The following is a 16334-nucleotide window of genomic DNA, read 5'->3' as shown; positions in this document are numbered from 1 at the left end:
TCCGTTAGGCGAGGAGACGAGGACCCGTGGGCACAGCCTTAGAATTAGAGGGGGTAAATTCAGAACAGAAATGCGGAGACATTTCTTCAGCCAGAGAGTGATGGGCCTGTGGAATTCATTGCCGCGGAGTGCAGTGGAGGCCGGGACGCTAAATGGCTTCAAGGCAGAGATAGATAAATTCTTGATGTCGCGAGGAATTAAGGGCTACGGGGAGAATGCTGGTAGGTGGAGTTGAAATGCCCATCAGCCATGATTGAATGGTGGAGTGGACTCGATGGGCCGAATGGCCTTACTTCCACTCCTATGTCTTATGGTCTTATGGTCTAAATCTGAGGTCTAATTTCACACAAGCATAAGTGGCATCATTGCTGAACTGATAGACCGCAGCTACAAGATGCGGGTCAGACCTTCAACTTTCAGAGGGTCGGAGAGACAAATGTCTGTTAAGAAACCTCTTGCATAAGCTGGTGAGGAAGCAGCTGTCAGCACTGAACATGTATCGGCATATTGGCCTGTACAAACTCCAACTCCTTCAGTTGCTGCCAAATTATAGCTTTGCTTTCACTGTGAGTTCCAGGAAGCCTGAACAACCCGTGCCTCCAGACTTAAAGTCAAGAAACCCATGTCAATATTGTGCCAACTGATAACCCGCCCCAACTGAGGGAATTTCGCACATGGGCTATTAACACGCAGTGCCATGCAGAAGCTAGCTTCCTGGTATGCCTGCAATTTTGCCTGCTTTTCCAGCTTAAAATTCCCCCCTCGGTTTCTAGAACATTGAGCTCCAGGCCCTCAGTTTCTAAAGTTATTCAGAACTGAGGTGTTGTCACGGTCACCAATTGGATAGTAATATATGTGTTAGAATCAAAACAAGATATCAGAAACAGGGATGTGCGTGTGTTAGTGATAATCCTTCATCAGATTTGACTAGTTATCTTGAAGGGTGCCAGTTCAAAATGCTGAACAGCCTTAATTTTTAGGGCCAAAGTTTAACCATGACAGAAAGCTTCTCCATCACAGGAAAAAAGGTTGAAAGTCATAGATCCTGCCCCTCCAACGCAGACTTCCCATTTTCACGGGGTCAGGAAGGGGGTAAGGGCATGTTTCGCCAACACACGGTTCATGGAGGCAGCTGACCATTTAAAATAATGGCTGCCTCCACTCACATGGGATTTTCGTAGCAGTTGGAGTGTGAAACCTGAAGTGTGCAGAGGAGAACTGGTAAAAGCAGGTTTGTACTTTGGGAATTCATTTGGATAGTCAAGGGGACACCTTTGGAGAAGGTGGGAAGGGACAATTTATTTTATTGGTCTATGGGATATGGACATTGATGATTGGGCAGCATTCATTGCCCATCCCTAAGGGTATTTAAGAGTGAACCACATTGCTGGTGGGTCTGGCGTCACATGCAGGCCAGACCAGGTAAGGATGACAGATTTCCTTCCCTAAAGGACATAGAGTCATAGTAGTTTACAGCATTGAAACAGGCCCTTCGGCCCAGCTTGTCCATGCCGCCCCAGTTTCTATCACTAAGTTATCCCACTTGCCTGCATTTGGCCCATATCCTTCGATACCCACCCTGCCCATGTAACTGTCAAACTGCTGTTTAAAAGACAAAATCGTACCCGCCTCCACCACTGCCTCTGGCAGCCCGTTCCAGATGCTCATCACTCTCGTGACATTAGTGAACCAAATGGGTTTTTATAACAATAGACAATGCTTTCATGATTGTCATTCAGACTTTATTTCTAGATTCTCATTGAATTCAAATTTCACCAGCTGCCTAGGTGGGATTCAAACCCAGATCTCCAGAGGACTACGTTGGGTCTCTGGATTACTAGTCAGCGACAATACCACAGAGAGGCGATTGGGGTCACGGGGATGGGTATAGGTGCGTAGACTTTCATGGAGGGAATGTGATATATGAATGGGTACAAGGCATGGATGGGTACAAGATGGCATAGGTTGGCAATGGATGGGGTATGGGGGCCAAATGGATGTTTCGTGTTTTATTCTTCATTTTCAAAATTTGGTTACAGTGCCAGATCTCTCAGGAGGGCACCCACCCAGCCCATTTCTGTACCTGGCCAGCAGCTCCTCAGTATGTCTGGGGTCACCCAACCCAACTTTTAACCTTGCCTGACCTGCCTGGACCCAAGATCAGGGATTGGACTTTCCGCCGGCAGCACGTTTACACTTGCAGACTTCCCGACGGCGTGGGGTGCTCACAATAGGAAACACCATTGGCCGGCTGGCGGAACAGAAAATCCCGCTGCTGAGGGGGGCGCACCGTACCAGAAAACAGGTGTGGTGGGATGGAGAATCCCACCCTAGAAGTCCGGGCAGTCATTAGGTTCGTGGAGCTGGGTATGCCCCTGAATTTGCATACCTGGCTTGCAGATGAAGGTCTGGGCCCTGTTGTGAGTTTTCATTCAATGCCAAACGGTTTTTGCTGCTTTTTAACAGATCTTAAATTATAATATTTCAAATAGTTTATTGTACGTATCTTCATACCTAATCAAAGGGATTTGTCTTTTCTCGGAGGCATTGTTTAATGAAAATAATATCTGATGTGCCATAATACTAAGAACATAGAGCTCTAGAATAAATTATCCAAAATAGTGCGGATTCCGGAATCTGAAAAAAGAACAGAGGATGCTGGAAAAACGCAGCAGGTCTGGCAGTATCTGTAGGGAGAGAGAAACAGAGGTAATGTTTCGAGTTTGTTTGTTAGTTCATCAGAACTAAAAGAGAAGGGGAATGTGTTTAAAACTAGCTGTGGGAGATTGCAACAAGACGTAGCAAGCTTAAGAACAAAAGGCAGAAGGCCTAGGGCAGTCAGACAAAAACAGTACGGGATACTTAAAAAAAAAAGGGTTTAAGATGGAGGAGATAAGTTACAGTCTGCAGTTGTTGAACACAGTGTCGCAATTAATAAACTAAGAAAAAATTAATACTTTTTAATAAATTTAGATTACCCAATTATTTTTTCCAATTAAGGGGCAATTTAGCATGGCCAATCCACCTACTCTGCACATTTTTGGGTTGTGGGGGCGAAACCCACGCAGACACAGGGAGAATGTGCAAACTCCATACGGACAGTGACCCAGAGCCGGGATCGAACCTGGGACCTCAGCGCCGTGAGGCGGTTGTGCTAACCACTAGGCCACCGTGCTGCCCTAGAAAAAATTAATACTTGTGCACCAAAACCAAAATGTACCATGTGAGCAATTACCAGTAAAAGATTTTCAATTTGGTTTAAATAGCACAAAGGTACACTCCTTGCTCAAAATGCTTCCCCATTAACTAAAAACTCATTGACGCTTTTAATAAAGTGCCCAGGTTAAAATCAGGATCATAGTGAACCCTGGAATCAAATAAGAGTACAGCACATATGCTGATCCTGCAGTTGAGCTTTCCCCTCAATGCCACCCGTCTGCTCTTTCCCCCTCCCCATATTTATTTTTCCTTCAAGTAGTTGTCCAATTTTAAATTGTATGTTGCTGTTAAATCTGCTTCCACCACCCATCCGGGAGGCTCGAGAACATTCAATAGATGGTTAAATCAGTTACTAAGTCAACTGTACCATTTTAACTGCTCACCTGCCTGATTTCCTGAGGGTGAATAGGGAAAGAGCCTGAGCACCCTTGTCCTCTCCATTCCACGTTTCCAACGTGACTAAACAAAATTGAAACTGTCAAGGTTTCCATTTATATGGTGTAGCCACCTGGGTTGGCCACTTCCTGATTCCAAAATGGAGGCCCGCAAAGAACACAGGGAGAAATGGTCAGGCACAGGGAAACAAGCAGGTGCAAGGTTTCCTGTGTATTAAGACTTGCAAAAACCCAGACAGAACTGAAACCAGCAACCACCTGCATATTAATGAGCAATCCCCAGGAACAATTAGATACATTGAAACGATCGGGACCAAACCAGACTACCCGGCGCCAGCGGGAGCCAGGACAAAGGAAGGCCAACGGACACATAGGAACCGCCCAGCGATCAGGGAACAGCTCCAGTATTGGAGAAATCGATTCAAGCGATTGGGACTTGGTTCAATTGATTGGGACCAGGTCTGGGGTCCGCCCAAGAGGGCGCAAAACCCCTGGGGACTATAAAACAGAGTCCCCAAGTTCAATTCGTCCTTCTTGGCAGGGTCTCTCAGCAGCTCGAAACAACTCTTGACCGTGACTCTGAACAAGGAGAGACCTGCCTAGCAGCTGCACCAACCAAGTAAGTCTCCAGTCAACGCACGCTACGAGATAGGCGCTCCTAGCTACTAGTCCATACCAGCTTGAAGCCTGCAGCCTCAGAATCGAATGAAAGGCCATTGTTCCCCTGACCTGGTGGGCCATTTCCAAAGCTAAGTATAGGCCTTTTAGTGTTAGAGATAGTCTAGTAAGTAGAGTTTTATGCATGAGTAGTGATTGACTGTATAATAAATGTGTTTTGATTTGAAACTTACTAACTGGTGTATTGAGTTATTGATCATTACTTGGCTTTGAACCTTGTGGCGGGATCAGAAAGATACCTGGCGACTCTAGAGCAAAGGTTACTAAACAGAGCAATTAAGTAAAAGCACAATTAGCAACAATGGTGGTTCACTGGAGGGAATTTTAACCCCCCCCCCCCCCCCGCCGAAAACTGTTCCCTTTTATGAAGTAAAAATGTAAAAATAAAACTTCAAACCTGAACCCAGATTGATTTGAACCCGCACACTATCTGTTTTAATGGAGGAAGGACTTTAATGACGAATGAGTAACCCACTTTCAGCCAGTGAGTCACTGCTTCAGGTATATCAATGAGGCTGTGAGCCTCAGGGCTGTTCTCCTATTCTGGCTTTAACACTGACCCAACAAGGTTTTCCAGACCTCTGGAAGCCCAATAACTGAAGCAGTGTCAGGACCACTGCATGGGAGAACTAATGTCTTCCCAGCACTGCACTTGGCCAGAAGGAGCAGGCATGCTTTCTCCCAGAACTTCAAACAAGACTATTAATCTCCTCAGTGATTGAAACTACTCACAATGATCCTAATGCCTCCTGCAACTGGGATCTCCTCCTGTCATTTTGCTCTCTACAGGATCACATGCAGCCTTCTCCTCGTCTTTCCTTTCCCAATCTCTCTCCAAACCCTCTCCCCATCATCAAAGATCTCCCAGCAAGCCCTCAATATATGGGGATTCTCTCATCAATGTCACCTCCTCCGCTGATTGCACTGACACCCTTCCCCCACCTTGTCCCCTCTTTCCTTGATCTTTCTCACCCTCTCACTGATGGCCCTATGCCTCTGATCTGTCTATCTCCCCCATCATTGACCCTTCTCCCCGATCTCTTTAGATGCCACATTGATTTTCCCTCCTCCGTCTAATACTTGAACCCTCCTTCATGGGTTCCTCTCCTTCCCCAATGTCTCTGCACCACCATCGATGCCCCTTGCCCAATATCTGATTTCTCCACAAATCCAGCAATGTCCCTTCCTACTTGGATTTCTCCACACCCTCATTGACGTTCCCTCCTCCCCCAATCTTTCTGGCACCTCCATCGCGATTGCTCCCTTGCCCTATCTCTACAGCACTCTCTTGATGTCCTCTCCTTCTCCTTCTCGATGCCCCACCTTGCCCAATCTTTACTGGCCTTATTAACCTGGACCACTACCTTTCGCAATTTGTATATATGTTCTCCCCCATCGCTTTGCTCTCCCACCCCCATTCAGATTCTTGCTTTCAAAAAATATGCGATCTTCTTATTTTTATCACCAAAATTTAATCCATCACAGCGATTTATGTATAGATCCATTTGCCAATTATAGGCTGAAGTGTTGTCACAATTGGGAAGCGCATTTCAGTGTAGGGACGGCCAGACTTCACACATTCCCAAATCTTAGCCCAGAAATTGGCCCCTGGGTTGGGTGCACACAGTTGGGAGATGTCTTGATTTTTCCTGAAGCTGTAGTCATACTACCAATACCGTTATACTATTACCAATGTGAATTGCGCTTTCACGTATCTGATCGTCAGTCCAGAAGTAAAACACTCGAACACGTCAGTAACGAATATTCGTTTATTTACGGCCGGGACAAATCTCTAAGCAGTCGGGTAACCACCTTCGAGAAGTGCCAAAATCCCAGAATAAGGACGGTATCTTTATACATCTTACAGCTTAGGGGTGGACCCCTTAAATTCCTAGATACACCTATGATTTGGCAAGGATCCAGAACATGTACATATATGGAATTATTCTTCGAGGTCGGGAGGTTATTTTTGACATAATCATTAGCACAAGTCACTATCAATATTAATACAAAGGTTTTTGTATCCCATGGCCATCTGGCTTATCTCATTCCAAGGCCCTTCCTTTTACATTTCAATGTTTATTTGTTCCAACTGGTCAAACGAGCTTAATTATGTTATCTCTGCAATAAAGTAACGGTTCCCATTCATTCCATTCTTTGCCTTTTTGACCTCTCTGCTTTTACAGATGTGGGTCAGAATATTAATTAGTACCAAAGTCACACTCCCTATATTCCATCCCATAACCTTCTGACATCTTTGCTTTCACAGATGCCGGTCAGACACACTCCCTTTATTTCATCCCTTGACCTGTTGACATCTCTTTCACAGAGCTTTTCAGAACTGTTATATTAACCCTATCAGCGAAGTTCCAAATGAAATCCACTTCTACACCAATGCTGGAATCACAATTTTCTCTGGTACCACACTCCATATTACACCCTATAAAACTATTTGAGATGAGAATGATCCTCAGTTATGACTCCGTTCCGAGACGGAATGTCAGCAAAGCAACAACAGATGCTCCCAACCACGTTGCCAGGTCAGAAGTTGCATTTTTCCTGCCAATCCCACCCTGTAAACCAGCCATCACTATGATAAATAATCTGTTTCTGCTGGTAATTTAAATGTTCTGGTACTGTATCTCCAAATTCGTCTGGATCATGTACGTTTACCTCACATTTTCCCCTCCCACCATAGCTGTCTCGCTACACTGGGGAGTTCCGGTGAGCGGAGCTCATGGGCGCGATTTAACAGAAAGGTTTCTAAGTGTCATTTCAGGCGGGTTTGGCTGGTAGTTTGTCCACGGCTCTGTCACTGAGTTTTCTACCGCTATCTCACTACGCTTAGTCATTTATTTGGGTCCTGGGGAGTTTCTTTCTGGGCTAGTCCAAACTTAGAATTTTTTTAACCACTGGGGAGCATAACTCTCTGGCCAGACCTGCTCATCGGAGATCAGGCCATCCTTTTGAAAGGGTGTCTGAATCTCTAATTGAGCTTGAGGGTCCCCTATGTCACCCCCACACACATGGGCATTACTCCACATTCCCCAAAGTGGGGACACCCTGTAATGGGAAAGTGGGGAGCCTCTCTTTTCAGGCCTTCCCATGCCCCCTTTCAGGACCCCCACTCTTAACCATCCCCAAAACCTTGCGGAGGCCCCTTTATACCCACCGTTCATCCCCCCCCCCCCCCCCCCCCCCCCCCCCACCACCACCTTCACACCCACCCCCCATCCCTCCTTTCAGGGTCATGGCCCCGCTCAGCCCCTGAGCCTTGCTAGTGCCACCCTGACACACATGCAGCCTGGAACTGCCACCCTCACAGTGCTCATGCCAGCCTTGAAGTGCCACCCAGGCACCTTGTCAATGCCAGGGTGGCAGTGCCAAGGTGCCAGCCTGGCAGTGCCAAGGTGCCCAGGTGCCAGGAGGAGATCTAGGGTGCCTCCCTGCCCTGTCCCTGACCACCCAGGGTCCTCCAAAAACCTGGTAGACCTCCCAGATTTGTGTGGACCAGTACAAATCGGCACCCATGTGACCTCTCACTGGGGAGATGGTTAGATCACGGGAGGCCATTAAATCGGGATTCCTACTCGTTAAAGTGATGGAGATTGCCTTTAATTGGCCTCAATTAGCTTCGCACCACATCTAGGCAGGGTCTGGATCCCACCAAAGGGCGTGGGCTGGTTAGATCGCAAACCGGTCGCCCCGCAGTGCAGTTCCCAATTTGGGCTTCTCCTGCGATCTAATTGCCCAGCACAGATCTTTGCCGGGCGCAAAGCAGCCATTAAATCACGCCCTATATTTCTGTCTTACACTTTTTTAAAAGAGAAAATTAGAATAATTTATTTCTGCTGAATAGTATATGTTGATGATAACACCAACCAGTTACTCTTTTAGCTCATAACATCCTCTACGGTGAGTAGGTTTGGTGCAGAAAGGCAGAAGATTGATATTTTACACACACTCCTGTTTGAAAGAGTAAAGTGCTGGTGAGGGCGCAGCATTGTGACTGTAATACCAGCTGATTTACTGAATGGCTTTATGATCCATTGAAGAAAAGGTTTCTTTATGATCTTATTGAACAAATTTTATTTCACAACCGTCTTTTCTAAAAAAAAATATACCTCAGTAAGATGTTTTTGGAATATGCTGCTTCGCATAAGTATCAGGACCATCTCAAAACCACATGATTGATTCTCACATTTTCATCAGCTTTCTCAGTGTTGCTAAGATTCGGAATGTTCTGTTAATTGTCGCTCTTCATTGATCAAAAGACTCACCCACAGTGGCTTAACACTGCATTTGACGATAAAGAAAACTGCTCTGACATTGAACCACTGCCAGGTTTCATATTTTACAGATTACATATCTTTACAAGACTTCCATTGGTTCCACTACTGAAAGTCCAGAGCACAGCAGGTCTATTTATCCTTCCCTATTCCACAACTCCCGAGCAATTACTCTGCAAGCTTTTTAAAAAATTTGTATGGAAAGTGAGAAAGGACAGAAAATAATAATTCATAAACAGGAACATTAAGTACAGCACGTGCTGTACTTAATTCTCCCATCCACCTGCAGCTGCATTTCATTAGCCAGATATATCAGTTCCACAACTCTGCTTCTGTCATTCAGCTCGCTGACAAGGGGTGCGCTGTTTTTGAACTGACCTCTATCTAGCAGAAGGTGCATGTGAACTCGCTGATGCTTCCTCCTACTTCCTGTCCATGACCTCGCCACTGTCCATCAATTCATCATTTCCAAGACCTCAGCTCCTCTGGAGATCTTCCCTCCATGACCTCCCACCTCAATAGTCCCTCAACTCTGCAGGATCTGTTTCTACCCCTTTTTTGAGATTCAGCAGCTTGCCTGCTCTGGTGGACTAATCTTTACCATCTGTCCTTGCCCCATGTAACTGATTTTTTCCTGTCTCAACCTCATTTTGTTCTCTTCTGATCCAAGTCTCTTCAAACCGACATCTGCGACATATCTAATGCCTTCTTCTGCTTCACCAGTTCTCAGTTTCCTGGTCCTAAATGTTATATTACTTGAAGTAATATGTGTTACTCAACTGTTTATGCCGAGGCGTTCTTAACTTTGATGATGATGAATACTCAAAGTCGGCCAGTGATAACAAATAATTCATTGAGTAACTAATCAATTAACTTGTGAGTTTGATTCTTCAATACTTTTACTAGCAGTTAAATGAAACAAGATGGAATTAGATTAAACTATGAATATTATACTTGCACTCTGAGCTAACTCTACACTTCTGTTCTCTAGTCACAACATGCCCAAAGAGAGCAGGAAAACAGGTTGAGCTTGTATTTATACCCCTTGCTAGTGTTGCCCTCGAGTGATCATCTGACTGTACTGACTACACATTAACCTTTTTAACCCTTCATGTATATACATATACAAATATCACTACACTAAATGTGTCCTTTTTGCCAGGGGCGTCCAATCTCACTACATGCCCACCCCACAGCAGAACTGTCTGAAGGCTCCCAGCTTCTTCCTTGAACAGAAGCCAAACCACCACCACAACTCTGTTCTGCCGAACACCCCCGGCTGGGGTTCTCCGACCCTCCACGCCAGAATCGTGTCCACCGCGGGGGCGGAGAAAAGCCGTTCATACTGGAAATCCAGCGTGATGACGTTTCCGCGATTCTCCGCAGACCCGCCAGTCCCGCGTATGCGGTTGACACGGCGCCGGTCGGGGGCTGTTGGAACAGGCCCCCGCGGCGATTCTCCGCGGTCGACCGGCCGAACTCCCGCCGGCGTGGTTTACATGTGGTACCACCTGCCGGGAGCTGGGACCCACGGCCGTGGTTGGGGTCCTGGTGGGGGGCGGGGGGGACTCTGCCGCCGGGAGGGGCCTCAGCGGTGGCCAGGCCCGCAATCGGGGGCCACCGATTGGCGGGCCATCGCGATCTGGGAAGGACCTACCTTCTCCGCGCGGGCCCACTGTCTGGCTCCGCCATGTGTGTGGCCGCGTGGTCTGGCTAGCAGGGCCCCGCTGGCAGCCAGAGCCGGGAATGAATGCCGGGGCCCTGCTAGCCCCCTGGAAAACGGAGAATCACCTCGGACTTTTGAGGAAAAAGCACAGAGTGGGGTCTCCAAAAGGGAGAATTCCACCCCATATCTCCACACCAACTCAAAAGCTAAGGGTGGAATTTTCAGGCCCCGGTCGCTGCTAGAATAGTCCGTCCTTGCCTCAGGTCAATGTACTTTAGGCTCTGCTGCCGAATCTCCTGCAGCCTGACCCTCCGCAAAAGTGTCTGAAAAATCTCAGCCGATATAAAATCATGGAATCATAGAATCCCTACAGTGCAGAAGGAAGCATTGAGACTGCACTGATCCTCTGGAAGAGCACCCTGCCACCCTTCCACCCCCCCCTCCGCAATCCCTGTAATCCCACCTAATCTAAGAAACAATTTTAAATGGGCAATCCACCTACCCTGCTCATCTGTGGACTGTGGGAGGAAATCGGATGCTCAACGTTTTCCCCTTCTGGCAAAAGGCTATTGACCTTGGACATTAACCCCATTTCCCTATCCAAAGATGCTGCCAGACATACCAAGTATTTCGAGCAATATTTTGTTTTAAAATACGACAGCTATGTTAATTGTTGTTGGACTTTTATTTAAATAAAAGCCTTTAAAAAAAGCTCAAGTCATTTTAAATGTATATGCAGGGTGGGATTCTCCGTCCCGCCCCACCAGCAGCAGGATCCTCCGTCCCGCCAGTCGGCCAATGGGATTTCCCATTGTGGGCATCCCCACGCCGTTGGGAAATCCCGGGCATGAGTGCACTGCCGGCGAAACGGAGGATCACGCCAACAGAGAATCTGATTGCCAAAACAGAAATTCAACTTAAATGCCCACCAAATGATCTGATACTACATACAGCACAGCTGTTTATGCGCTAATGTGCAGTTAGTAATAAAACTCAGAAATCGAATAAATGCATTTGTAACAGTAGTTGTCAGCAAGGATTGCAAGTTGAAAAAATTTAATTTAACGTCATCAAAATATTTTTGTAATTAAAAGAATTGAATCTGCTGGAGCGATGATATAAATAAGCAACTACCTATCTTGTCTGCTTGCATTCTTTGTCAAATGTATGAAAATTCTCTGATTATTTCTTTTCACCTCTGCTTTCCAGCTTTCCCCCATACTTTGCTCAAGGGCCGATCTTGCTGAGCCACATCGCCAGCGGGTACAACTGCCCTCCTGCACCTTGCTCCAAAAATAGTCAAAGTTGGAAAATGCAGAGGATTTAACTTTGAGGTTTTAATGAATCAAGACAGCGAGAAAAATCATAGCAACCACAGAAAATGCTGGGCCATCTCAGCAGGTCTGACAGCATCTGTGGAGAGAGAACGGAGCTACCGTCTCGAATCTGGATGACTCTTCGTTAAAGCTTTGACCAAGAGTCATCCAGACTCAAAACGTTACCTCCATTCTCTCTCCACAGATTCTGTCAGACCTGCTGACATCATCCAGCATTTCCTGCTTTTGTTTCAGATTCCAGTATCTGCACTCATATGCTTTAATATAAGAAAAACCATTGAGTTGACTCGAGATTTCAGTGAATCAGGAGAATGACGAGCCCAGGCTCGATACTTTGAAGAAATAAAGCAGATAGGGAGGTAATAAATTGAAAGTAAAGCTGGGGAATTTAAGGATGGGATGTTGATGATGAGAGTGACTGCCCTTGATATGAAGGCAGCATTTGACAGAGTATAGCATCGAGAAGCCCTAGCAAAGTTGGAGTCAATGGGAATCAGGGGGAAAACTGTCTGCTGGTTAGAGCCATACCAGGCGTAAAGGAAGATAATTGAGGTGTTTCGAGGTCAATCAACTGAGCTCCAGAACATCACGACAGGAGTTCCTCAGGGGAGCGTCCTAGACCCAACAATCTTCAGCTGCTTCATCAATGGCCTCCTTTCCATCATAAGGTCAGAAGTGGGGATGTTCGCAGATGACTACACAATGTTCAGCACCATTTGCAACTCTTCAGAAAACAAAAACAAAGCAATCCATGTGCAAGTGCAGCAAGACCTGGACCATATCCAGGTTTGGGCTGACAAGTGGCAAGTTACATTCGTGCCATAGAAGTGCCAGGCAATGACCATTTCCAACAAGAGAGGATCTAACCACCGCCCCTTGGCATTCAATGGCATTGCCATTGCTGAATCCCCCGCAGTCAACATTCTGGGAGTTACTATTGATCAGAAACTGAACTGGACCAGCCATATTAATACCGTGGCTACCAGAGCAGGTCAAAGGCTAGGAAACCTACGGAGAGTAAATCACCTCCTGACGCCCCAAAGCCTGTCCACCATCTACAAGGCACAAGTCAGGATTGTAATGGAACACTCTCCGTTTGTCAGGATGAGTGCAGCTCCAACAACACTCAAGAAACTCGACACCATCCGGAAAAGCAGCCCTCTTGATTGCTACCTCTTCCTCAAACATCCAATCCCTCCACCCCGACGAACAGTGACTGCCGTGTGTACCATTTACAAGATGCACTCCACGAACTCGTCAAGGTTCCTTCGGTAGCACTTTCCAAACCCATGACCACTATCATCCAGAAGGACAAGACCAGCAGACACCTGGAAACCGCAACACCAAGAGGTTCCCCTCCAATTCATTCACCACCCCGACTTGGAAATATATTGCTGTTCCTTCGTTGTCCCTGGGTCAAAATCGAGGAACTCCCTCCCTAACAGCACTGTGGCTGTACCTATACCTCAGGGACTGCAGCGGTTCAAGAAGGCAGCTCACCACCACCTTCCGAAGGACAACTAAGGATGAGCAATAAATGCTGGTATATCCAGCGACTCCCATATCCCATTAATGATTTTTTTAAAAAGAAGTGAAATTGGTGCAAGATAGAATTGAAAAAAAATTCAGAAGGGAAGGATAGATAAAGCAAAGATGTTTTACTTTGTTGCTTCCATCTTTTGAATCAGAAATTAAACCAATGCCCTACCTGCAACAGTAGTGAACTCGCCAACATTGAGGGCATTTAAAAATTTGTTGGATAAGCATATGGATGATAAGGGCATAGTGTAGGTTAGATGGCCTTTAGATTTTTTCCATGTCGGTGCAACATCGAGGGCCGAAGGGCCTGTACTGCGCTGTATCGTTCTATGTTCTATGTTCTATGTTCATTCTTCTCCAGGTGGCTGTAACAAATCCCCTAGCTCTCTTCAAAGAAGTGCCAGGGGAGTTCTTTCAACATTCTGACCAATATTTAACACTCAGTCAAGATCACTAAAATAGATGTCATTTGTTTAATTGCTGATTTAGGGAGCTTGATGCTTATTGATTGCCATACCTCTGATGTTGCAACAGTGATGGACTTCAAAAGTAGCTTATTAACTAAAGTATTTTGAGACAGCCAAGGATCATGAAAGTTGCTAATATCAATACAGGCCCTTCTGTATTTTTTCCTTCTGAGAACTGAGCTCTTAGATGTTCAATTTTCAATTACATTACCGCATGAATGATTTATGTTGTATGTATATCATTTAGAATTCGTTGAGTTGGAACTGCAATTATCAGCCTGATTTTCTGGTACAGTATTTTATCTGTCTCTATTAGAAGAGCGATTAATAGTATTCATTTAGTTCCAATAAAATACTGACAACGAGATCTGAAAGAATGAATTTCCATGAGTGGCAAATGACCCTCAGAGTTGCCAGTGGGACTTGGTTTAACAAGGGGAATATGGTCTAAATCTGACACCACTGATTATTTCTGAACACCACCTAATAGCTGTGCTTTTTGCGTCTTCTGTGTTGGAACATGCCCGCAGGCAGAATAACATTGAGCAACACAAACTCTTTTCATATCTCCAAATGAACAAAGCAGCTTATTAAATCTATGTGTTGAACCCTCCCCTCAGATATGCAATTCAAACTTTCATGTACTTAGCTTCTCTGCCTCCGATCTCTAATATAGAAACATCGAAATATAGAAAATAGGAGCTGGAGGAGGCCATTCGGCCCTACGCACCTGCTACGCTATACATTATGATCATGGCTGATTGTCCAGCACAATACCCTGATCCCACCTTGCCCCATATCCTTTGACCCCCTTCACCCCATGATTGGGATATACCAACAGTTAATATATGGTATAATGATTGTGTATACCGATAGTATATGATATAATGATTGGGTATGCTGATAGTTAAGATAACTAAGATCGTGCAATAACAATTATGATGTGTCTTAGATTTTTATTCCGGGTTGTCTTGAAATGTCAAATTTTGCGTATGTCTATCGCTCAGCTTTTGTTAGTTTCTAGATTGGCAAACGTGTCAGTCTTTTTTAACCGTTAACAAGCACATAGTCCCCAATATTTTGAAAGCTAAAAAGAGGAGATTCCATAATTGATTATTTTTAAGGATTTAGTCATATATATTTTTCATAGACATTCATGTTCAGAGCAAAATATAACTATGAAGTGGTAACTATTTCTGTGAACAGTTTCAGCCTCCGTTGATATAAATGGCAGAGAGGCACTGGGAAAGGTAGAAAAAAGACTGACAAGGATGATAACGGAACTGACTCATTATGAATGATTGAACAGGCTGAGGCTCTTTTCCCTGAAAAGGGAAGACCGTGGATAATCTGATAGAGATTATTAAAATGATGAAAATATTTGATAGGATAGGCATAGAGGCGCTTTTAACTTCTGGGGGGTGGAGGCGGGGGGGGGGGGGGGGGGGGGGGGGGGTACCAAAACTGGGGCCTTAACTATAAAATTGTGGCCAATAATTTCAATAGAGAATTCAGGAGAAACTTCATTGCCAGAGGATTGTTAGAATGCAGAGATCACTACTGTAGGGTTGTGGACACAGTTTGGTAGGCATGAAGAAGTCATAGTAGTCATAGATAGGTTAACTGTATGTCTTTATTCACTCTTAGAACTATTTTGGAATATGTAGTAAAGGGTACAAGCTAGGAACTATCTCCTACTGGTACACACAACTCTGTCCAACACTAGACTGACCCCTGTTGTGGGTTTTGTGTTCTCTAACTGTATGGGGGGGGGGGGGGGAACACTGTACTCAGTCCCACATTAACCCTATATGTGCCAGACTCTTATACTACAATCACTACCAAAAGGGCTGGTTGAAGCAAATAACAGAGTTGCATTTAAGAGGAAGCGAAATAAGCTAATAAGTGAGAGCAAAATAAAGGAATGTGCTGATGTAGTTAAATGATAAAGAATCGCTACAATGCAGAGGGAGGCCATTCAGCCCATTGAGTCTATACTGACCCTCTGAAAAAAATCCCGACCGAGGCCTTCACTCCACGTAACCTGAACAACTTTGGACACTGAAGAACCATTTTAGCATGGCCAATCCACCTAACTTGCACATCTTTGTACTGTGGGAGGCAACCAGACCATCCAGAGGAAAACCACCCAGACAGGAAGAGTATGTGCAAACTTCACAGAGACAGTCACCCTAGGTCGGAATTGAACCCGGGTCCCTGGTGCGGTGAGGCAGCAGTGATAATCACTATGCCACCGTGCCACCCCAGAGGCTTGTATGCAGCAGAACCGCCATTGAGGACCTGTGAGGCCAGATGACCTGTTTCTGTGCGGTAATACTACATCTAACTATGTAACATTAAATGTTTTTGCACATTTTTCATTTTCTTATTTCCTAATCTTATCGCATCAGAATTTTGTCCGACCACCGCTTATTCTATTGATGTCAGATTTCCTCGAAACTCAACTGAAATTAATTAAAATCATCAATGCATCTTTTGTAAGTTGGCTTTTATTTGGTTTCTAAAGTATGCTGCTGTTTCTCAAAGTGATGCAAAACTAATTTAAGTGGAGCTAGAGAGCTAAACATTTTAAAAGATGGATAATCAGAGTTAGTCTTTTGAGCTTTGCCTAGTTTTGGATGTTCGACATAACTGGCAGAAATAGGAACTGTATTGGCCCACTCTCATTCTGTGGCAATATCATCATGTGTTTTGACCAGATGTGTTTTTATCTGGAACTAACT

Source organism: Scyliorhinus canicula, chromosome 10, assembly GCF_902713615.1.
Source record: "Scyliorhinus canicula chromosome 10, sScyCan1.1, whole genome shotgun sequence".
NCBI classification, from domain to species: Eukaryota; Metazoa; Chordata; class Chondrichthyes; order Carcharhiniformes; family Scyliorhinidae; genus Scyliorhinus; species Scyliorhinus canicula.
Note: the sequence above shows the minus strand (reverse complement) of the source record.